General features: G+C 41.5%; 1 protein-coding gene across 3 annotated transcripts in view; it reads left to right on the top strand.

Moving 5' to 3' along the window:
• Window positions 1-6,058: 6,058 nt before the first annotated feature.
• HOPX (HOP homeobox) overlaps window positions 6,059-25,413 on the top strand; it is a 39,289-nt gene continuing 19,934 nt past the window's right edge. The window contains exon 1 of one of the 3 annotated variants that reach the window (XM_043973435.1): window positions 6,059-6,484. The gene's annotated coding sequence lies outside the window, so the exon portion shown is untranslated. Of the gene's footprint in view, window positions 6,485-11,478; window positions 12,007-25,413 lie in introns of those variants that run through there. The other 2 variants (XM_043973436.1, XM_043973434.1) reach the window with 2 other exon arrangements.

Genomic DNA, 25,413 nt, shown 5'->3' with positions numbered 1-25,413 from the left:
CAGGTATAGAAACTGATTAGAGGAGGCACATCTTATGGCCCTATGCATAAAACGTTCAAGGCCAGATGAACTTTTACAGAAATGCACATGGCAGGTCAAAAATGGAATAATAAAACCTGACAAGAGGATATTTTTGCCCAATACAGGAGACCAAAGCATTTATTTCCTCAGGATTGTTTGTGTTTTAGGGTACTGTTTCTCAACAAGTGTGCTATGAAAACCACCATGATGTATAGAAGTAGTGAGCTGCCCCTCCAACCTTTGGTAACTCCCCAAGCAAATTGCTCTGTTCTCCACCTCCAATCCCTACCCCTCCATCAGTACCTGTCTTATTTCCACCTCACGGAATCCTAGAATGTAAGAACCTTAGACTTCACCTAGTCAAATGCTCTTGTGTTTTGGGTAATTTCTTCTCTTACATCGAGCCACTTTTTTGGGTCCAGATTTCTCTCCTTTCTCCTTATTCTTATTAATAAAATCTTAGTCAGTGGTCTCAAACTAAAATGACCTCTTTAACAGGACTCATCTCTTTGCACTAGTATTTTTTTCTGATAAAAGTATTTTTTTTCAGTTACACGTAAAGATAGTTCTCAACATTTGTTTATACAAGCTTTCCAATTTCAGATTTTTCTCCCTCCCCCCTCCCCTAGACAGCAGGTAATCTGATATAGGATATATATATATATATATATACATAATAACTTTAAACACATTTCTGCATTAGTCATGTTATAAGAGAAGAATCAGAGCAATGAGGAAAAACCTCAAAATAGAAAAACAACAGCACCAAAAGCAAAAGAAATAGTATGGTTCATTCAGCATCTCTACTCCACAGTTCTTTTTTTTCCTGGATTTGGAGATCCTCTTCCATCATGGGTCCCCTGGAACTCTCCTGTACCATTGCATTGGTGAGAAGAATCTAGTCCATCACAGTAGATCAACACACATTGTTGATGATATTGTGTACAGTGTTCTTCTGGTTCTGCTCATCTCACTCATCATCAGATCATGCAAGACCTTCCAGGTTTCTCTGAACTCCTCCTGCTCATTGTTTCTTACAGCACAATAGAATTCCATTACATTCATATACCACAACTTGTTCAGCCATTCACCCATTGATGGGCAACCCCTTTTGCACTAGTATTAGCACAAAGACTTACTAATCCAATAAAAAGCTTGTTTGAGCAATGAAATGCATAATATGATTGGGGGGGGGCTCCCACTTCCTGAATCTACTGATCACAACTTAGAGCAGGGGTTCTTAACTTAGGGTACACTCACCTCTAAGGCTTCAGGGGTCTGTGAACATTGATGGGGAAAAATTACATCTTTATTCTTGCTAAACTTTAACTGAAATTTAGCATTTCCTTCAATTATGCATATAGGCAACAAAGTATTATTCTGAGAAGAGGTCCACAGGACTCACTAGACTGACAAAGGGAATCATGATTCACAGAAGGTACGGAACCCCTCTTTTAGAGTGTAGTCAAGTATATATTTTTTTCAAAAACCTATTTTCTCTTCCCTCCCCTTTCCTCCAATCTCCCCACACATAGCTAATGGAAAGAATGATGGATATATGGAGTCACAAATCTTTGCTTTGCTTCTTACCATGTGTCCTTTGAGAAATGATTTCTCTCCTTGGGCGGGCCTCAGTTTCCTCATCCTTAAGGGATGTTGAATTAGATAATTTCTAAGAACCTGTCAATCTCTAAATCCTATTATCTCCCTGTATCATCCATGCACCTATTTTATGAGTGTAGGCAGGTCCTTGAATTAGTCTGCATTAGTGGATAAAGGAACCTTTAACTCTCCACTCCCACACTCAAGATGAATCTGAGGTATGGAGTTTTAGCGTTCCCTTCATCACCCTCTCCCACCTTTTGCAGTGACTTTGAGAACTAGGTAGGGTGAGAATTCAACTACAAAGGGAAATGGAGAAAGGAGTTTAGAGAGCCAGGTTAATTAGAAACTTGGGTGGCCAGCTTATAACTCCCTGTCATTCATATAAGAGATATTCTCTTGAGAAGACAAGCTACACACCCAGCCCTTAGATGAATGAGAAGGAATGCCACAAATCCAGCAGCTTCACAAGTCAGGCTGATGTCAGAAAGGGGTAAGAGGTATATGGTGGAAGAAAAATGATTCCACCTAGCACTTAAAAAAATCTATTTTATGTAAAGAAACGTTTTTAGTGCTTTAAAAAAAAATCAGTGTTGTTGTTTCCCTGTGACACCTCCTCAGCCTTCCCCTCCTCCCCTCATAGGACCTTCCTTTTTAACATGAAAGTTGTTTTAAGCAAAACAAACCAATACATTGGCCAAATCTGACAATATATTCCTCATTCTGTACCTATAATCCACCATCTCTCTAAAGAGAAGTCACTACCAGTCCTCTAAAGTCAAGAATGGTCACTATGTGATAGCTTTCAATGCACTTAGTACTTTCTCACAAATCTCCCCTTCCTCCCTAGGTCCCCAATCTATGGGCCTGGGGTCAGGATCTAAAGATCAAGGTTCTCCAATCAGAGATCCTGAAAGCTCTCATTTGATTTAATCCCCAGGCAAAGGGCCAGATGAATTAAGAGCATGTATAGTTAGTTACAAAACAGAAAGTAGAAGTACTGTTGCCAATGGAGGAGAAAATCCCCAAGGCCCAAGTGAGGAGAGAGGAGAAAATCAAAGATTGCTCTTTGAAGATGGTGATGAGAGATGAGGTAGAAGAGAATTCTGACCTAGATGATGGTTAAGAGTAGAAATGAGGAAAGGCAGAAAAATGTGGGCTTAAGCATTTGCCTAAAGTAGTTCCCAGGAGACTATGACTGGAGAAAGTTTGTCTCATGGAGCTATTTAGAAGTCTGGAACAGACCCCTTCTCAGAATGTTTTTAAATACATGAAACAAAATAAATAGGATTACAAAGGACACCAATTATATTGAAATACAGTTAACAAATATTTTTTAAAAACAAGTTCACAGATACCATATTAAGAATTTCTGGTCTAAAACATTGGAAGGGACGATGACACAGGTAGAAGGTGTGAATTGAAAACCTGACAATAGGATCCCTAACAGCCTGGAGGGGAGGGAGAATTGATGAAAAAAAAATGAGAACATTAGAATTGGACAGGGTCCTGTGGCTAAAGCAGCTGTAAGACAGCAGTTCGCCTATTTCCCAGGCTTTAGCTGAAGGCCACAAATGGGGAAATCAGAAAACAGGAAGAGAATGGGGATATCAGATTCCACTGTAATAAACCAGATTTGAGGAGTGGCTAGGGACATTAGTCTTAAGTATTTATAGAATACTTGCAGTTTATTATTCATAATTTTCTGTAGTGTTTTTCCCAGTGTTCCCAGCAGGACAATCTAATCAATCTGAAATCAGAGAGAAGGAAAGAGGAGTTAGAAAATCGAGGCAGCAAAGTGGCACAGAGTACAATGGGTATGCAGTAAAGAAGATATGAGTTCAAATCTTACCTAAGACACTTAATAACTATGTGACTCCTGAGAAAAGAGCTTAACTTCTGTCTGCTTCAGTTTCTTCATCTACAAAATGGGGATAAATAATAGTATCTACCTCTCAGGTGCTTTGTGGAGATCAAATGAAATAATATTTGTAAAGCACTTTGTAAGCCTTAAAGGACTAAGTGAATGCTAGGAATTATTATAACATACTATGATATAATAATATTTGATACATGATAGGATATAATTATATGATAGTATTATAATATATTATGCGTTAGAACAATATTACAGATGACATATATCTATATTATATTAGATAATATTATATGATTATAACATGTTAATATATAATTGTATCATATCATATTTATATAATAATAATTATCCTCTCTCTGACTCAGTTTCCTCATCTGTAAAATGAGGGGGTGGACTGAACTTGATGACATCTAAAGTCCCTTTCAACTCTAAGTCTGTGGTTCTATGACTCTATGAGTCCAGAAAAATGAATGGAACATTCCTGGACTCTTACAGTCAATTGTGAAAAAGGGCCTAGGATTCATAACATGTGCCCTCCTGATTCAGAGGCAGGATGAGATGATGGGGAAAGTGCTAGATTTGGAGGTAGAGGGCCTTGGCTTTGCTCTCTGCTGCCTCTGTCATCTTGGGCAAGTCACAAACTCTGTGGTCCCCATTTTCTCAGCTGCAAAATGAGGAGGCTTGGATTGGGGAGTTCCTGAGACAGCTTGTAGCTTTAAACTGATGCTCCTATGTGGGTTGTTTAAGCTGTTTCTATCTTTCTGGGAACTAAGACTATCCTTCTTCCCCAATGGTGAAGACAGGTAAAGAAACAAGGAACAGAGGAGACCTGAAACTAGTGGGCAGACACAGGATGACTTCACTTAGGGCCCTGGGGAAGCAAGGATGTGCAAGCCAGTCTGTAAGGCTTCACTGGAGTGGGGTTTTGTGTATGTGTGTGTGTGGGGGAAGCTTGAGGCCCACAGAGCATCCCTGGTGAACAGAAAGGGTTGTCTCAGGACGGCACCCTGCTGGAGCTGTGGCATCAGCTGCTGGGTTTCACTAGCCTAACAAGAGCATGGGGAAACCAAGCAAAGGGGCTAATAGAGTTAGTTAAAGGCAAGAACACAGATCGTCTAATGCAATTCCCTTGTTTGTTTCATATTACTTTTTCTTTTTTACAGAAGTAAACTCAGGCTCAGGGAATGGAAGTGATTTACTTTTACTCACAGTTGGGGAATTAGTAAAGGCACAGCTTAAACCCAAGTTCATCCCTGGCTCTGATGCCAATTTATGGTGGCCTGTGTGACCTTGGGCTCTTTTAACTTCCTGGGTTTCCGTTTCCTCATATGTAAAGTGAAGAGACCTAGGATTGCTGTGTGTTCGTGGGTGGGGGGAGAAAAAGAAAGGGGTTTGCAGATTTTAAGGCACATCAGTATGATATATCATTTATCATTTCATGAGCAAAAACGGGGACACAAAACCAACTGGAATTGGTAAAAAACAAGTTGAAGTACCAACAATCCAGTTATTAAATGTGTGACTTGGGGAAATCGCTTCCTCTCCCTGAGCAAAAATGAAGAGGTTGTATTAGATTCTCTAAGTTTTTGTCCAGTTCTAATGTTCAAGACACAGTCCTTGTGTCCAAGGAATTTTAGGGAGACATGATTGTATCACTGCTCAGCCTAGAGGTTATATCAGAAAACAAAATAATCTCCCTAGTAACCAAGGTACTCTTTGTTCAGGTACAAGGTATATGCTTTGTCCCTCCCCTTTCACCACAAATGTGCAAAAATACTTATCTTCCTTCAATTTTTAATTTTTTTCATTAAGAGTAAGGAATATGGCATGCCATTTCCCCCCCTTTTTTTCATGTGGCCACTATTTCTAAGGGCTTTTTCTTTGTCCAAAGGAAAATTTTTTTTAATGCCAAGGTGGAAGAGCAAAATAGGGAAGCACTTACCTTCTCATGGTATGTGCTAAAATAAATACACACAGACACTCCCATGCCCAGTCTCACCCCAAGGCTAATGTCTCCCTTCTCTCATTCACACAAATAATCTCATCTAATGGGTTTAGCACGTTGTAAACAATCAATGACTATTGTGTGCAGCTAATAAGTTAAAAGGGTAATAAGCCAGTACCTCAACACCTGCACAATAAACCTTAAACACCCTCAGTAGCATTTCCACCAAAGGTGACAGATGTATACACACAGGCTTGGGATTCCTTCTCACAGATGCACACAGAAACACATTCAATCTTTTGGTTTCATTCCCATGTGGAACCTTTCAACTACTATGTTGGCAATTGTCTTATAAGGAAGGGAGCAGAAATCAGGAGAGAAATACCTATGGGGATTGAAGAGATCAGATTAAAACAGTTTTTGATGTTGAACAAAAATAGTATCATCCCAGCCTGGCTCTCCCTCTTAGCCACTCTTTATTTTGTACATTTAGTTCCAGTAGGAAAGCAACTTCTCGTTAATTAGGCAACAGTGGGCTGGCACTCAGCTTGGCATGTGGCCAATGAAACTCATGAAATGAACCTCACAAGGCGGATGTTTTGAAGTGATGCAATGTCTAACTGAAAGTCCCATTCAAAACAAGAAAGTAAGAAAGGTCTCAGAGCTCTCCTCTGTTTCCCACACAGTCTGGACCTGACCTATTCCATCCAACCTTGGGACGGGTCCATCCTTTAGTGGTAGAGAAGGAAGGAGAGACTAGAGCAGGAAGAAAACTTCATCTCAGATGTGGTTGCCTGAATGGACTGCACAATGAACCTGAATAACCAGGACAGATTTAGCATCTACATACTTTCTGTCATTTTCATCTACCCCACGCTGCAGGTTTTTCAGGTACCTGCATGAACGTGCACGTGAGACTGCGTGCACACGTAAAGAAACGTGCTACCCAAGGAGTGAGTAAGCACAACTATTTAAACAGTCCTTCATCCAAGAACAGGGCTTTCTTCAAATCAAGAACGTGCTGTTGCAACTCTCATGTAAGTACCTTTCACTTGGGTCTGACTTTAATGTACAGAAGTGGATTAACTTAGAAACTCAGATAAAATTGGAATGATTACTCAATTGGGTTCCCCTGCGGGGAAAGAAAGGAAGGAAGGAAGGAAGGAAGGAAGGAAGGAAGGAAGGAAGGAAGGAAGGAAGGAAGGAAGGAAGGAAGGAAGAAAGGAAAGAAAGATGAAGAAAAACAGAAGGAAGGAAGAGAGAGAAAGGAAGAAGGAGGGAAATAAGGAAGGGAGAAAAAAAGAAAAAAAGATGAAAGGTAAAGGAAGGTGAGAACCTGCAGCTGGATATCTATGCAGGGCTGCAGGAAAGAGCTACTGGAGAAAAGAAGCTTGTCAGAGATTTGAGAATGTTAATAGGACTGGACTGGAAACTTTGGACAAAGGAAATTTCATTTGGTTTTGTTGGCAGCTGTTGAACTCACCTCAGAACCTGTCCTATTTTTTAAAAATGTCTTAGAATGAGTACTTAAATCCCCATGCCAAATCCATATGCTTTTTAGTTGTCTAATATTCCTATCTGCATTCTGATGCTTTAGGTAAATTAGGTAAAATCGGGTAGAATAAAAAAAAGTGCAGGTCTTGAAGTCAGGAAAGACCTAGTTTCCAATTGTATTTCTGGCATTTAGCGATGATGTGATGATGGACAAGTTATTCTGAGCCTTATTTTCCTCATCTGTAAATTGGTGATAAAATCGGTAGCATCTCCTTCACAGGTTATTGTGAGGCTCAAATGAGATAATCTCTGTTCAAAGTGTAAAGTTTGTAAATTTCAGTTAATATTATATGATCTAACATAATATCATTTTAACATATTCTGTCTATTTTCAATCTGTTGATATCGAGTGAAGGTGCTCTATGTGTTGAATAAGTATGAGGGAGGCTTCGTGACAGGTGATTACATTTTTCACTGTTGTTTGTTATTACTCAGAGAAATTTATTTCATTATGACCTGAATTTATTTGTTTTAGCCTTAAGGGAATCCCTGTATTCTGGTACCTTGAGGAAATAAATGTAAATCCTTGGTATTTCAACACAATGCCAACCAGAGTTAGCTTTGCAAGCTGATGAGAAAAAGGAAATGGAATAGAAACCAGGGACATCCAGACTGTATGTAACCCTCAGGTCTAAATGAGAGTATCTTATCAGTAGGCTATAAAAAGAAGGGACATGGGGAGACAGACAGAGCCCAAGAGGTCATTTATTTGTGCAAGGTTAAGACTAATGTGTCATGGGGCAGCTAGGTGGTGAAGTGGATAGAGTATGGGCCCTGGAGTCAGGAGTACCTGAGTTCAAATCTGACCTCAGATGCTTGACACTTATTAGCTGTGTGACCGTAGGCAAGTCACTTGACCCCAATTGCCTCACACACACACAAAAGACTAATGTGTCAGAAGAAGGCAGAGGTTCAAAAGGGAGGCCATTTTTGTGGGAAGCCATCATATTCAGCAAATGTATATCAAAAAGACAATAGGGCAATAAAATATTTCACCCAGCATTTTAAAATTTATGCCTTTTGGTTTTTCACATCACATTCACTTTCTTTCTTTTTTCTTTTTTTTTTTTTGGTGAGGCAGTTGGGGTCAAGTGACTTCCCCAGGGTCACACAGCTAGTAAGTATCAAGCGTCCGAGGCCGGATTTGAACTCAGGTCCTCCTGACTTCAGGGCCAGTGCTCTATCCACTGTGCCACCTAGCTGTCCCTAGTCACATTCATTTTCAAACATAGCCCTCCCCTCTGACCTTATTCAGAAGGCCTTCCTTTGTATCAAAGATGAAAAAAGAAAAATAATAATAATAGTTGGTATCTATATAGCATTTTAAGGTTTGCAAAGTGCTTTACAAATATGATCTCGAGGCAGCTAGGTGGTGCAGTGGATAAAGCAGTGGCCTTGGATTCAGGAGGACCTGAGTTCAAATCCAGCCTCAGACACTTGACAGACACTTAACTAGCTGTGTGACCTGGGGCAAGTCACTTAACCCTCATTGCCCTGCAAAAACAAAAACAAATATGGTCTCATTATATCCTCACAACTCTGAGAGGTAAGGTTCTATTATCACCCCTGTTTTAGAGATTAGGACATTGAGTCAAGCAGAAGTTAGGTGACTTGTTCAGGGACACAAAGCTAGGTAGGGTCGGCGGTAGGATTTTAACTCAGGTTTTTTTCTGACTCCATGTTCAGCATTCTTTACACTATACTGACACTTACTTGCCCCAGTACAGCAAAATCAACTCACCTAGCATTTAAATGTATACATTTTTTTTCTTTAAGGGAATACAGTTTTTGGCTGAGAAACCAATGTAGCCGGATAAGAGAGAACTAAATACTTCATATACCAGGGGCGTCTGGGTCACCATACTAAAAACCATTTTTAAGATGACAGTGACACTTTTAAAAATCAATCAAAGCATTTATTAAGCACCTGCTGTCTGCAAAGCAGACATAGGGCCACCAGGTGGCACAGTTAATAGAGTGTCAGGCCTGGAGTCAGGAAGACCTGAGTTCAAATGTGACCTCAGACAACTTACTAGCTGTGTGAACCTAGACAAGTCACTTAACCCTGTTTGCCTCAGTTTCCTCATATGTAAAATGAGGTGGAGAAGGAAATGGCAAACCATTCCAGTGTCTTTGCCAAGAAAACCCAAAAAAGGGGTCATGAAGAATCAGACACGACTGAAAAACAACTCAACAACTAAAATCTATGAAGCACTCTAGGAGAGAGAAAAGAAGTGTAATATAGATCCTCTAAGGAAGGAGCTATCATTCTAGTTGAAGAGCCAAGATATACACAAAGAATCACCCATTTCTTTAGAAGTTAAAGGTCTGCAGATAACCTTGGGTCCAGAAGTTCTTGACCTTTTTTTTTTTTCGGGGCAATGGGGGTTAAGTGACTTGCCCAGGGTCACACAGCTAGTAAGTGTCAAGTGTCTGAGGCTGGATTTGAACTAAGGTACTCCTGAATCCAGGGCTGGTGCTTTATCCACTGCGCCACCTAGCCGCCCCTCTTGACCTTTTTTTGTTTCTTGACTCCTTTGGTTAGTTGGGTGAAGCCTCAGAATAATGTATTTAAACTCATAAAAACAATATTCATAGGATTACAAAGGAAACAATTTTATTGAGTTATCAATTTTTTTTTAAGTTCACAGACCCTTCATTAAGAACCCCTATCCTGAGGGCAGCTAGGTGGCACAGTGGACAAAGCACTGGCCCTGGATTCAGGAGGACCTGAGTTTGAATACGGCCTCTGACACTTGACACTTACTAGCTGTGTGACCTTGGACAAGTCACTTAACCCTCATTGCCCTGCCTAAAAAAAAAAATTAAGATGTTGGCAGTCAAGAGGAAAAACATTCCTTTAAAGGGGCAGCTAGGTGGCACAGTGGATAGAGCACTGACCCTGGAGTCAGGAGGACCTGAGTTCAAATTTGGCCTCAGACACTTGACACTTACTAGCTGTGTGACCCTGGGCAAGTCATTTAACTCTCATTGCCCCACAAAAACAAAACATCCCTATCCCAATTCAATTCCCTTCTTTTACCAGATGAGGCATCTGAGGTCCAGTTGAGAAATAAAACAACAGCAATGAGTAGCTCAGACAAGAGATGCATAGCCCTTCAGAGGAGAGAGTGCAAATGCATTGGAGGCCCTGCTGCTATTCTTGGCTTGTCAGAATCTTTTGCATTTGTTAAGGAGTCAGGGCTGTTTCTCAAGTGCATTCTTGGTGCAGGTTCTGCGCACACAGGCTCTATGCCAGGGGAATTTCTCAGAGTGCTTAAAGGTGTGTTATTTAAGGATTGTGTTAAGGCTTCAGTAGGAATGTTTCAAAACTAAAGCTTCCTTTTGTTCTTATTACAATATGTGGTATGAGCAGGTGGATTATGATTCCTGAATAGAACAAATGAACAAGATAGATGTTACATTCCATCAGTGACTCCCTTGGGAAATGAACTACAAATATCCAAAACTTGTATTTTCTGATATAGTAGGGCCTTTTTTTTAAAAATCACTCTTCCCAGGGACAGCTAGGTGGCGCAGTGTACCTGGGTTCAAATCCGGCCTCAGACACTTAACACTTACTAGCTGTGTGACCCTGGGCAAGTCACTTGACCCCAATTGCCTCACTTAAAAAAAAATCACTCTTCCCAGAGCCAGCCCTAGGTCAAATTGTGTACTAAGTGACGTTTGTCTTCATGCCCTCCCTTTGAACCTTTCCTTGGAAAGGCGCTTTCCTCCTTATCAGTTCTCCCCACACTATGTGCCTTTCACCCTTATGGTGCCCAAGGTGTGGTCCTTTGATGCCCCACCCAGGCCTCTTCTCTTGGGCTACACATCAAGCCCTGAACCTTTCCTTTAACTCAAAACTGTTTTAACTTATTTCATTCTCTGAAAGACTTACCAGATGACTCTGAAAAAATCTGATGAATGAATTAAAGCCTAGAGTATTAATAGCTAAAATAACTTAATGTGTTGTCCCTGCCAGGGATATTCACACCTTAAAAGCTGGGATGGGGTGGGCAGGGGGAGCTGGATGACTAAATTTCATGTCCAAAAATATTGATTTCTAACGGTGGGGATTTCAGGCCCCAGATGGCAAGTTAGAGGAAGACATGGGCCTGGGGACAATTTCGGTATCACTCTGGATCATGCTAGAGAAGACAACCTACAGATGAGACCGGCCCGGCTCCCCTCCTCCTTGTTATGACTGTAAAATTGCTTTGAGATTGTTGGGGAGTAGAGTGACTCAACAAAGTCAGAGTTCACTTCCTGACTCCGTGTGTAGTAATGCCAAGGGCAGGGGAACTCGGAGCCCTTGGTAATATAAAGCATATAGAGTTGGTTACTTCCCTGGAGATGGGAAGAGGCTGGTACAATCTTTTAGCGGAGGCAGTGAAGACACAAAAAGACAAAGTGGTTTGTGTCAATGTTGAGACCATCCCAGGAATCCTTGCACTGTACTTGCGTGTGTACTTTCGTTAGTCCCCCAGAATATTCTGAAATCGTGGGGAAGCAGAATGAGAAAAGGGGAAGCCCTCCCTCCCAAGTACGCCCCCCCTGCTGCCAAACCCAGCTTCTGAGTCCCGTTTCCCCTTCTGAGAAATCTAGAACGCTCTGGGTTCGCGCTCCGCGGTTGCCAATTACGGCAGCTGCGCCTGGCGCTTCCCAGCTCTGAAAAGGGGCACCTCGTCAGGGGCTGTTTAATGAAGCTCTGCAGCCTGAGAGCAGAGTCGTGGGGCGGCACCCTGCTCCTATCAGCCACAGGGCTGAGTCAAAGCGCCTGTCAGAGAGTCAAGGGCAGCTCAGACGGCGCAGTGAGCCCCGAGCGGAGAGCGCGGGCACCGGGGCCGTGCGTACCCAAGAGGGGCTGGACCAGCGGGCGCGCTTCTTGCCGCCATCCCGCAGCGCTGCGGCCAAAGCCAGGGGAGTCCCAGGGCAAGGTGAGTCACTGCGCTGCCCTCCGTTCCGCTGGAGCCTGGCGAATTTCAGCACCCGCGGCTCTCGGGTAGGTCCTAGTAACGTAATCCTGCCGGGCTCCCAACCTTGTTCTATTCTGTTCCGGACGGAGGTTTTGCTTGGAGGATTTGTTAACGGGCTGTCACCTTGCTGAGAAAAATGTGGTTATGGAAAAAACTTCCTGGCGTTCTCTCATTCCTCCTTCAAATGCTTTCCTTGAAAAATGTTACCTTCGTGATGCTCACTTCAGATCCTGCTTGAGGGACAGTTTAGCTGAAGAGACCACCAGAGCTTTTCTCCTTTTTAAAAGTTGATTGTTCCTGTCTCTCGTCTCTGTCTCTGCCTGTGTGTATGTGTCTGTCTCCCTCCCCGCCCCCCACCCCGCCCCTTTCCCCTAGTGATTAGAAGGGGTAAATTGTTCTTTAAAATAAGACAATTCTTTTTAAAAAGGCATCATGTGCATATGAGCTTCACCACTGAAAACAGCAACTGCCTGGGACTTCACTATCTGTCCTCTCTGTGTCTCATTTCCTTCATGTCTAAAATGAGAGGGTTGGACTAGGTCAGTTTTATGGGTCTAGAGCTAGAAGAGACCTCAGAAGCCATCTAGTACAACTTCGGCGTTCTAGGGATGAAGAAACTGAGGGTTAGTGACTTGCTCAGCTCACATAGGTAGGAAACACCCAGGCAGAATTAGGACCCAAGGCTTCTAACTCCAAAGCCAATACTGTGTTCTTTTCTTTGCGCCGTGGTGCCTCCCCAATGTTATTACAGCTTTGTAGATTCCTTGGGAAAAGGCACAGTGTAAGCTGTGAGGAAGCAGGACAGGGATGGAGCGAAGATCTCTCTCTCTCTCTCTCTCTCTCTCTCTCTCTCTCTCTCACACACACACACACACACACACACACACACACGCAAGCTGGTTCAATTCTTGCTTCAGTTTCTCAGAATATGATTTCTTTTCTTGTTAACAAAGAGAAGCTTATAAAATGGAAACTTCAAAGTCCCTCCAGATCTTAAGTAACCACAGTCTGCACCTATCGATGTGAATGGCCTCCAAATGAAAGGTTCCCCCTCAGCCCAATAGAAGCCAAGTAGAGTGAAGGCTTAGAAGGAAGAGGTTAGAAGAAGCAGGGGGTTGGTTGTACTGAGGTAGGGGTGCCTTTGATTGTCCTGTACCTCCATCCTAGTCCACTGAGCCAAAGGTTTTCTCTCAGGTGTCATGAAGTCTCTGACTTGGGATTCCAGGGTCAGGGTGCACTTGAGAAAACCTTCTAGAGTAGTGGGAGATGAGAGAGGGCAGGGGCCTTTGAGTTTTTGAGTTTTGCTTGAGGATGAATGTATGACAAGGCAGACCCTTTCATGCTGCCATTTTTCCTGGGGTATGGCCAGATTGCAAAAACAACCTTCCCCAGATGTACCATTCACTGGTAAGGCAACACAGTCTAGTAGACTGAGCCTTGTGTTGATTGTCAAGTGAACCAAAACCTATTTTTAGCTGCTCCTCAGACAAGCAATTTTTTAAAATCCAGATTTGTGATTTTATCTGTAGATTCTTGCACATAGAAGTTCTCTCCACCGAAGCAGTTCAACAACTGCTCTGTAAACTTGCAGAATTGCCCAGGCCACTGAGAGGTTTAATAATTTGCTCCTGGTCACACTGTCAGTTTGTTTAATTTCAGAAACAAGACTATCAAGAGGCAAGACCCAAGTCTACTTAAGTTGGAAAAACTGGAGTCCAAATGCAGCCTCAGATTTCTATTTAACTGTATGACCCTTAGCAAGGCACTTAACCTCTGTGTGCCTCATTTTCCTCAATGGTAAAATGGAAATCATAATAGCACCCAACTTGTAGGGTTATTATGAGGATCAAATGAAATATTTGTCCCTGACACATTTTTGTTGTACAGTTGTGTCAGTCATGTCCAACTCTTTGGGACCCCAATTGGGTTTTCTTGGCAAAGATACTGGAGTGGTTTGCCATTTCCTTTTCCAGCTCATTTGACAGATCAGGAAACTGAGGCAAACAAAGTTAAGTGATTTGCCCAGGGTCTCCCAGCTAGTAGGTGTCTGAGGCCAGATTTGAACTCGGGTCTTCCTGACTTCATGCTCTATACCACTTAGCTGCCGGGCACATTGTAGATGATTAATAAAATTCTTATTTCCTGGTCCACCATCCACTATAACATTATATCTATGGTCATAAGACCATAGAATTATAGAGCTCATCCAACTCCCTCATTATATAATTATGGAAACTGAGGCAATTAATCCAATTCCAGTGTGTTTTTCTACTACATTACATTTCTAATATCACCCTTCATGTCCATATCTTGCCACCTGCCATCTGAATATTGTTATAACTGTGTTGTCCAGAAAATGGGTATAGTCATCCTAGGATTACAAAGAACTGAGTGGGACGGGTCCTTTACCCTTGAGTCAGAGGACCTAGATTCAAATCTTGCCTCTGTCTGTGGCTACCTGTGCAGTCTTGGGCAAATCACTAAGCTTCTTCATGTCTAAAACGAGAGGGTTGGACTAGATCACCTCTTAGGTCACAGTTTCATGGCTCTAGAGCTAGAAGAGACCTCAGAAGCCATCCCGTCCAACCTCTGCATTTTAGGAATGAAGAAACAGGTTTAGTGACTCTCTTGGTTCACATAGGTAGGAAACACCTAGGGCGGAATTAGGACCCAAGGCTTCTAACTCCCAAGCCAATACTGTGCTCTTTTTTGGTGTCATGGTGCCTCCCCAATGTTATTACAGCTTTGTAGATTCCTTGGGAAAAGGCACAGTGTAAGCTGTGAGGAAGCAGGACAGGGATGGAGCGAGGATCTCTCTCTCTCTCTCTCTCTCTCTCTCTCTCACACACACACACACACACACACACAGGCTGGTCCAATTCTTGCTTCAGTTTCTCAGAATATGATTTCTTGCTAACAAACAGCTGTGGCAGGCAGAAATCGGGTTTCTTTTAGAAATAGGGATGAATTCCTGCCCACCCCCATCTAATTACTGGCAATTAGTTTCTGATAGTTTAGAAAGAGGAGCTTATAAAACGGAAACTTCAAAGTCCCTCCAGATCTCGAGTAACCACGGTCTGCACTTATCTACGTGAAGATTGGCCTCCAAAGGAACTTATCGCTTCTTAGCTTTCCGTACAATGTTCAATAAAAGTATAATGAATGTTGTACTAGTTCTCGTGGCAAAACTGAAGCTTCCTGGAGCATTGAACACCATTTCCTCAGTGAGATTAGTTTAGCTAATCTACTTTATTGATTTTTTTTTTAATGTAAAACCTAGCACCTCTGTTATAGTCAGCTTACTTTGATAAAAGGGCAGCTAAGCAGTGCAGTAGATAGAGTATTAAGCCTGGAGTCAGAAAGACCTGAGTTCAAATTCGACCTCAGACTTAGCTGTGTGACCCTGGGCAATGCACTTAACCCTATTTGCCTCACTTCCTCATCTGCCAAATGAGCTAGAGAAAGAAATAGCAAACCGCCAAGAAAACCCCCAAAGGGGGGATCATGAAGCATCAAACACAACTGAAAACAACAACAACAATTTTTATAAAATCTATATTAAATTGAGCCCAGCAGACAGGCAGAGTCACATGGGTAATATGGATACTGTGTTCCCTTCTCAAATGAGATAATATTTATGAAGTGCTTAGCACAGGCCTAGCACATAGTAGGCACTTAATAAAATGATTGTCCTCTTTCTCCCTTCTCCTCTGGTCGGTCCTTCTCTGCATTGGCTCTTTTAGCTAATGTAATAACTATATCATGAATTTATTATGTATAATATATTCCATAGGCACATAAAATACAATAATGTCTATAGCATTGCTGCCACCATCCAGCTTTTTCCAGACTTCTTTTCCATCGGATGCTTATACTGTGCCCAGCAATATGATATCTCTACTCTCTCACATTTATAATTCAGTAACCTAAAGATGGAAAGCGCCTACCATTTTATTATTTATTTATTTTTCACAATTTCCATATAATGTAGGGTAGCATTATTGGTAAATGATAGGACTCATAAAACAAGACTCTAATAGATAGGAATCAGGGGGTAACCCTTTCATTATACACAACACTGGTCAAGCCTTTATTAGAGTGTTCTGCCTGGTCGTTGGCCCCATAGCTTAGAAGGAGCACTTGGAGAGGGTTCAGAGGAGAATCCCCAAGATGCTTAGAGAGCTATAAAGTAAGATCCACGAGGAAAGGCCAAAAGAACTGAGATTGTTTAGCTTGGAAAGGAAAAGGCCAAAAGCAGACAATAAAAGGGCTTCAAATGTATGAAGGATAATTCATGTAAATGGTCAGCTGTTTTCTATCTCTTTTGGAGACAAGATGGAAAATGGGCCTAAGCTGTAGTATTTGGCATTTAGGCTTTTTATTATTTTTTTTTAATTTTTGGTGAGGCAATTGGGGTTAAGTGACTTGCCCAGGATCACACAGCTAGTAAGCTTTAAATGTCTGAGGTGAGATTTGAACTCAGGTCCTCCTGAATCCAGGGCCGGTGCTCTATCCACTACACCACCTAGCTGCCCCACATTTAGGCTTTTTCATGAAGAACCCCTCATTGTGTGAAAGGTTAGAATGAGTGAATGAGTTGAGTCAAGTCCACTAGTGTTTATTAAGTGCCTGTTATGTGTCGGGCACTGTGCTAAGCCCTGCTGAGGGATGGAACTTCTTTTTCTGGTGTATTTAAGAAATAGGTCACCCGGGCATATTTTAAATGTGAAGAAACTGAGATCAGATGACCTCCTGAGATCCCTTCCCAAATATATTTCATGAGAAAGGGAAGTGTATATGAAATCCTTGATCCCCAACTTGTATTCTAGCCATTGAAATCTTGTGATGTGATATGATAACTTCTTCTGTCAGTTCACATCTCCAGTTTGCATTAGTAGCCCACCACATCATTACTTCTAGGTGCCATTTAAAAAAACCTCAATTTACAAAGTGCTGGCACTTTCTACATCTGAAACGCGGATTCTTCAGGAAAATTAACGGCCAACTTCCAAATGAGATATTTCAAGAAACCTGGAGTGGTAGATGTATTTATTGAATACTAGGAGGAATAACAAATTGGTGAAAAAGCATTTATTAAGTGCTCACTATGCACCAGTCACTGGGCTAAGGAATGGGGACCTATATTTAAGCAAGCAAGAAAGTCCCTGCTCTAAAAGAGCTTACATTCTGATAGGAGAAGACAATAAATAACTAGAGTTAGAATGAAGGGAGGAGAAAATAAAGGGGAGAGGAAGGAAAAGAGAAAGCAGAAGAGGAACCACCTTGCATTTTAAAATAACTGATGCCTTCTTGTTTGCATAAATTTAAAAATATTTAAACACTAAGAAGTGACAATAAAAGAGGGTCAGTTGTATAGGGCTATTTTCTGGTGGCATTTCATCTCGACTTATTCACCTATAGGTCACCTAAATAGAATTGCTCCCCCCCCCCCAATCAAAGGCCTCCATCTGATTCTTGGCAAGTCACTTAACTACTGCCTGCCTCATTTTCCACATCTGTAAAATGGGGATAATAATAGCACCTACCTCCTAAGATTGTTGATTCGATGAGATACTATTTGTGAAGCACTTTGCAAACCTTAAAGTACCATAAAATTGCTAATTATTCTTATTATTAGTCCCAAGAGAAATTAATAACGTTTCTAGCGGGAGACTGGATCATTGGAAAGAGAGAAACTTCCCTACAGTTTCTTTTTATTCTTACTAAGTGTTTTCATTAGAAACTGCACATTGAACCTCAACTTGTTTAGCAGCTATTGACATTTGAACCTAATTAACTTGAACGCTCCACTGGAGTTTCTGTGGCTCACTTCATTCTGAGACTGGAGAGACCGAGACCTCTTAGTCAGTGAGCATGAAGTAGACCGCCTGACATCACGATTTGTCAGTGGAAGAGCCGCCATGGGGACCCTGATTTACAGCTGCCTCTTTAGTGCCTGTTCACAAGATTGCCACCTTACAATGAACTGGGTTTTCTTCTGAACCCTGAGGGGTTCCCCAAGCACTTGCTTCATGAGGATGACAGATGATCCGGTGACATCTGCCTAGGCTTTAGCACCCGAGCTCAGGACATTTTCCCAGCACTGCCATTGTCCCAGAGTGCTCTGAGATGGGAGGCAGGGAGGGACTATTCAGTCCTGCTTTGCAGATGGAAAAAAACTGAGCTAAACCAGTACCCATTCACCTCACCCTGGGTAGAAATAAGCATGGAAACCACAAAGCCAAAGGGTGACAAAGGCACAAGCAGCACGTGATATTGGACTTTGATGCGATGTGTGTGCCAAGACACAGCAGGTGTGTGGCAGTGAGTGCTACAGTACTCCATTGTCTCGGGGTTATAAACTGGTTATCACAACTGGACATTTTATGTTCTAAAGATTGTTTGTTGCCACAAAAGGCACATGGTAGGTTGAGTAGGCTGCAATCTATTACAGATAAAAAGTTGTGCAGACAAGACGGTGAATCAAAGAAATGTTTCACTGGGGGGGTGGGGAATGGAAGCAAGCATCTGTGGATGGTTCACATGTTCCACTGGGCATCCCCTGAAGGCCAAAAAGTCTAGAGCAGGGGACTTGAACCTGGGGTATGAGAGAGAGAGAAAGAGAGAGAGAGGGAGAGAGGGAGAGGTGCAATTGGGGTTAAGTGACTTGCCTAAGGTCACACAGCTAATGAATATCTGAGGTCGGATTTGAATTCAGGTCCTCCTGATTCCAGGACCAGCCCTCTATTCACTTCGCCACCTAGCTGCCCCCCCCATATAGTTTTGATTATTATATTTCAATATAATTGGTTTCCTTTATTATCCTATGGATTTTGTTTTATGCATTTAAAAACATTATTCTGAGAAAAGGTCTGTGGCAGCTCACTAGATTGCCAAAGGGATCTATGAAACAAAAACGTTAAGATTCTCTGATCCAGAGGAAGCCCCAAGCACATTGGGTAGACTCCCCTGTGGAGAATTTACAGGAGGGCATAGATAGGAGTTGAACCTTGAAAGAGGATTTGAATGGGTGGCAATCTTCATCATTGGAGGGAGTACTTTATATCAGAGAGTTCACAGATCCATTAAAATATGGTTGGTTTAGTCTTGTCCCTTGTAAAGGTATATTCCTAGCAAAACAAAAAATTTTTTCTGAATTTTCCAAAGGGCAAGTGAAAAAGTTATGGCCATTTGTTTTATGCCAGATTAAAAAGGAAATTCATAAGGATGGCAGAACTGGAGGTTTAATTAAATTTGCTAGTGAAGGAAAAAAATGGGTCTGTGACTACCTTGTTTAGTGATCATATACGTTCTGTGCATTCAAATGTCCTGGAGAAATTAATATATACAGTAAAAAAAAAAAACCACAACCTAAAACAAAAAATCTTAATCATGCTAATTTCCTAGACCTGGAGATGAATGGGTCCTTCACACAGTCATATGCAAGAAGGATTTCAAAAAGAAATTTTTGTCTGAATGGAGAAAACACACACACACACACACACCAAACAATAGGATGACAGCATTTTACAGCCAGCTTTCAACTATCTATCTGTGGATTAGCCAAATCAGATTTAAAATACTAGACTGATTTCCGTTGTTGGCAAGCATGCTTTGGGGCCACTTCACCCGCTGTCAGCTCATGTGTATTCAGAGGATAGAAAGCAAGTAATATTGGCCTCAATAAAATAGAATCAGGAAGATAATTGGGCAAACCAAAAATCATATGATGTATTCCCAAGCTCAACAAAAATTAGAGCAGATTTGCTAATGAGTTGCTGCTGTTTTGAATTACTCATATCATCGCTCCCCTATACAAGCAAGATAGAGAGCTGATTTTATGAGCTTAATATTTCCCTGTGTAATCCAAATTTCTCATTCAGCCAAACAGTTCTCATTAAGAAAGTATAGAGATTTTCCCAGAGTGGAAGTCTTTTTTCTAAGCACATTTAGGCATCAGATATATATATATATATATATATATATATATATATATATATATATATATATATATATATATTTGGTGAAATATATATATATATATATTTGGTGAAATATATATATATATATTTGGTGAAATATATATATATATATATATTTGGTGAAATATATATTTGATGAAATATATATTTGGTGAAATGTACATATATATTTGGTGATATATATATTTGGTGAAGGCTTGGAATTCCTTTGCTTCATTAGTTTAACTTCATCCAGGTTACCTGTTTTTAAAAGCCCTAAGCACATTGCTGTGCATTGTGGTAATCATGATAACATCCCTGTTGTTGTCATAACAGTCTGAGTTGTGGACAGTCAGGGGAATTAACTCCCCGGAGGATGTGATGTGAATGGTTAAAGAACAATACAGAAATCATGAGAACAGTACTTAGCCAGGCAACCAGATGCTGTTCATTCTGCAAGACAGGTTGTATCCCACTGGCACAATATAAGCTTTTGGGGGGCAGACAGTCTTTTCATTTGTTCTTTGCATATCCACCATCCAGATTCTATATAGTAAAAATTTAGAGACATCTCCACTTCGAATATTTATATGGACTATTTATGTCCGACCTGTGGTAGAGCTCATATCGGTCTGATCAGCCACAGTCGGACACACTGTACCTTGACTCCAACATGGTGGTCCTCTTCCAGAATGAAGGCCAACAACCAACCAGTAGGTCCTTTAGAAGTACTTGTGGGGGGCAGCTAGATGGCACAGTGGATAGAGCACCGGCCCTGGAGTCAGGAGGACCCGAGTTCAAATCCGGCCTCAGACACTTAACACTTACTAGCTGTGTGACCCTGGGCAAGTCACTTAACCCCCATTGCCCTGCAAAAAAAAAAAAAAAGTACTTGTGGGATTGAATTGGTGGTGAAGGGAAAATCCCAAAGGGCAAATTTCCATCTTTTCTATTCAAGCTGTCATAAAAACCACGCCTCGTCCTCGCCATTTTTTTTTGAGAGTGGTCTCCAAATAAAAATAATTTGAAGTTGCGTCTTCCAACACTTAACTATGAGGCACCACCACCTCTTAAGAGGCAAAAATAGCCTCCTGCTATCTCTTCAGGCTGCAGCCTCTTCTGTCCGTCTGCAGACATCCCATTGAGATAACACACAAACCCACTTGGTTGCTGACTGAAGGCTCACTGAGCACAGCAGGGAACATCTTGGCTTTAAAGAACACAATTGACAAACCTCTTGTTTCATACCTAATCATGAGCTGCACCACCGAGGCTCAGAACATTTCCCCAGCATCGTCACTGTCTCACCCCAGCTCTGAGACAGGTTACAGGGAGTCCATCCATATTCTGCCTTGCTTTGCAGATGGAAAACTGAGCTGAGCCAATCATCCCAGGTTATGGGATGTGTCCATTTGCTCCGCTCAGCAAGCCAGAGACAGTGCAAGGGACATACCTTGAGTCTCTGAATGATCTTAACACTCGTCTCTTGATTACTGGGATGATTTAAACTCAGGCCACTTCAGACAGTAATGGAAAAATAGCAATTTAGAGCCCAAAGTCATCTAGTACAATCCTGTCATTTTTCTGGCCTGTCTACATATTGATGCTTTTTTTTCTTCCAGCTATTGTCATAGCTTAAAAAAGGTCAGTTTTTTCTGACTTCATAGTTCAGAGTGTGAGTGTTACATTATTACTACACACGCATTTGGGGGGTATGGGGTGTTCAGGGAAGACTAGCACCTCTGCAACAAAGGCTTGCAGAGTGCTTTTCAGGACTGCTCATCCACCTTGGGTGTCCACCTGTCAACCAACTCTAATCTGTGGCTCCAAGAAGCTGTAATATGTGCATTGGCCATCAGGTAAAACGGTGTTGGCAGACTGGCTAAACCAGCTTGAGTATAAGCAAGAGGCCTCAAACCCTTCCATGAGTTAGGGGATACCTACCCCAAGCATGGGAAGACTTCCCCTGGAAGAATGGGAGATGAGAACAATTTGTTCCAAACAACCATGAGACCATGAAGGTGACTGAAGCAGACACTGGAGTGCACTATGCAGTATAGCTTGGTCAGACACCAAGATGCCAAGATGATCCACCACATCCCAGGCCATCACCAGTAGTCTTGACTTTTGTCTTGCCACTGGACTTTGATGACTCTGGAAGAGAGAGTGAACAACAACACAGGTATTGCCACAGTTGTGGACACCTTATTTATGAATGAATGCCCCTTGTAAATAGTTATACACACACACACACACACACACACACACACACACACACACACACACCCCAGCCCCCTATCTATACCTAAACTGTTTTGGCCACTACCCATTCATAAGTTTGGAATTCTCTAAAAAGAGATGATAGAAATGGTGTTTTCATCCAAGGGTTAACTATTCATCCTTTAATCCCCCCATTTGTTTCCTAACAAGATAAATTCAATATCATCACTTAATTTATATCATACACCAGCAAAGAAACACAGTTAGTTACTCTCTTTTAAATTTACACAGGTTTCCACATGTAAGACCCTGGACTAGCACAGAAGTTGAACTGTCTATGAAAAGGGATCAGCATTTTATACCCTAGGTTCAATGAAAGAGTAATTCATTGCTGGGATTTATGTAAAGATCTATTTATAACAGCTTTCCAGAGTGTCTTATTATTGTTTCTAAGTGACTGTAAATGGTCCAGCCCTGGTGGGGCCAGGGCCGGGGTTGGGGGTGGGGTGGAGAAAAGACTCTTCTAACAGCAGTTTCTATGAAGAGGGAATAAGGGGTAGTGGAAAAGTTACCATACTTGGGGTCAGGAAAACATAGCTTCTAAATCCTGCTTTAGATACTTCTTCACTGTGTGATCCTGGGCAAGTCACTTAAATCTCTTTCTGCCTCTGTTTTCTCATCTGTAAAAGGAGGGGAGTGGACTCCATGGCTTCTAAAGTCCCTTCTAGCTCTAAATCTATGATCCTACAGGTAATCTATAAAGATAAACTGAGTCAATGAACCAGCTGCTTAGATAAGCTACACAAACGTGATGGGTAGAGATGCTAACGACTTGACCACTGAACTGAGAGTTTGGTATTATTCAACCTTCATTCTTGTAGAACAGTTTCACTTTGAGAATGTTGTTATGAACCACTTCTCAACCAACTAAAAAAGAGCACAGGGCAGGAGGTGGGCAGCCTGGCCTGAGGGGCATTAATTGAAACAATTGATTAATCCATCTAGCTGGGTCAGGAACAGTTCTGCTCTGCAAGGTAGTGAAACCTACCACAGGTCCCAGATGCAGCCTAGCTAGGCATCAATTATTCTACATCCCTGGCCCTTTGCCAAGATATCTCCACCCTTCTCTGCCTTCTTTGTCCCGTCTGTGAATTCTTTCTCATCTCTTAAGTATGGGGATGAGATTTACTGTATGTGATTCACCTCCAAACTGAATGCAGTCTCTGTTGTTCCACTCACAAGAGATGTGCTTTGGCAAGATAATTCATGGGGTTAAAACAACAATAAAACCCAATTCTCCAGAAGGCACAGGAGAGACTCAAGGTATTTCTCTAGATTTCACTATTTTCGTTTAAACATGCCCAACCCTGACTGTCATGAGGAACAAAACAACCATCACTGAGGCTGTTTTCTAACCAGCTCATGACCACCATCATTGCCCACACACACAGAAGGGTTTGACAACAGGGGTGAGGTTTCTCTTCCTCTTTCTGTCAGTTAATAGGTGAGAAATGCCAGGAATTGGGGAATGGAGAGAGAAAGATGAGTTATTAGTAGCATCAACACTCACATTCAAGAAATATCCTTCTTCTGACCACTGTGCATCATATACACATACCTAAGCCTGGCAGAAAATCTTGCTGAAAATATGACCCAACTACACTCCCAAACCCACCCTTTATGGAGGTGAGAGGTCCACAGGCCTGGTACATGGGGGCAGCTAGGTGGCACAGTGGATAGAGTACTGGCCCTGGACTCAGGAGGATCTGAGTTCAAATCCAGACTCAGACACTTAACACTTACTAACTGTGTGACCCTGGGCAAGTCACTTAACCCCAATTGCCTCACCAAAAATAAACAAACACAGGCCTTGTACATTACACATATTTTTGGACTCAATTTATTGATTGATTGTGCTGACTTATTCTTCCTTTTTCTTTTTCTTTTTGTCTTTAAACAAATACTATTTGTTACATGGGATGGCTTTCTGGGAAGGAGAGGATGAAGGATCTTGGGGGAAACGATATTGATATAAAAAAACCAAAGACATCAATAAAAAGTTTTAAATAAAAAAAATGCTGGTTGGGGGCAGCTAGGTGGTGCAGTGGATAGAGCACCGGCCCTGGAGTCAGGAGTACCTGAGTTCAAATCCAGCCTCAGACACTTAACACACACTTACTAGCTGTGTGACCCTGGGCAAGTCACTTAACCCCAATTGCCTCACTAAAAAAAAAAGAAAAAAAATCCTGGTTGAAGGAGGACTGATTGATCGATGGGGTACAACAAAGGGCCAGTCAGTCTGAATTTACAGTAAAGCGGTCAGCACATGCGGCAAGGACACAAGTGAATAAATAGAACTTGCAAGATTAATAGTGATTGAACCAAGCAGCCAAGCTCCCCAGAACTTCTAGCTGCTAAACCTATAGGATTTATTGCTAAATGTTGTGGACTCTTAAAACTGTGCAGTGTCATAACCAAATCTGACATGTTTGCATGACAAACTTTGTGAGAATAGGAGGTAGTTAGAGACAATATGGTCACCGATGACCAAGGGGAATGGTATGTGTTCCTCTTCATTTCCATGTTGACATCTCTCTTCCTTCTTTCTTTATCAAGCAATACGCAACATGTTCTATGAGGACAAGGCGTACCTTACCCTCTTTGTGTATTAGAAGGCAATGCTGTGTGTTCTTGTTTCTATTATACTAGGTAAAATGGGAGGAGTTATGATTCTGCTGGCTTCTGGCCTCACCCTGTGAGCTTGAACAAACCTGCCAAATTGTTTGTACCTTAATCAAAGCCAGGAATTAGGGTTAAGGTAGGCAGCCACTAAGGCACTGACAAGCCACTAAGGGAATTGGCAAGGAGACCATAATGAGGGACAATGTCCTTACATACACACTTTAGTGCCAAAAATTCTGCTTTCGCATGGGCATATACATACATACATGCATGTATACACACATAAATATAAGTAAGTTTATATATCTATGTATAATAGTGTTTATATATATTTTAATAGTGTTTATTGATGTCTTGTTTTTTACATCATTAGTTTTCCCAAGTATCTTTCTTTATCCCTCTCCCAGAGAAGCATCACTTATAAAAAAATAGCACTTTTGAAATTGGAACTCAAAAAATATCTTTACATGTAATTGAGAAAAATTAAAAGTAACAAATAAAGGGAAAAATAAAAGATAGCATTTTTAAAGACAGAAAAGAAAAAGAAGAGGAAAAAATCAGCACAACTGA

Source organism: Dromiciops gliroides, chromosome 6, assembly GCF_019393635.1.
Source record: "Dromiciops gliroides isolate mDroGli1 chromosome 6, mDroGli1.pri, whole genome shotgun sequence".
In the NCBI taxonomy this organism is placed as follows: domain Eukaryota; kingdom Metazoa; phylum Chordata; class Mammalia; order Microbiotheria; family Microbiotheriidae; genus Dromiciops; species Dromiciops gliroides.
Note: the sequence above shows the minus strand (reverse complement) of the source record. Positions and strands in the feature narration are given on the sequence as shown.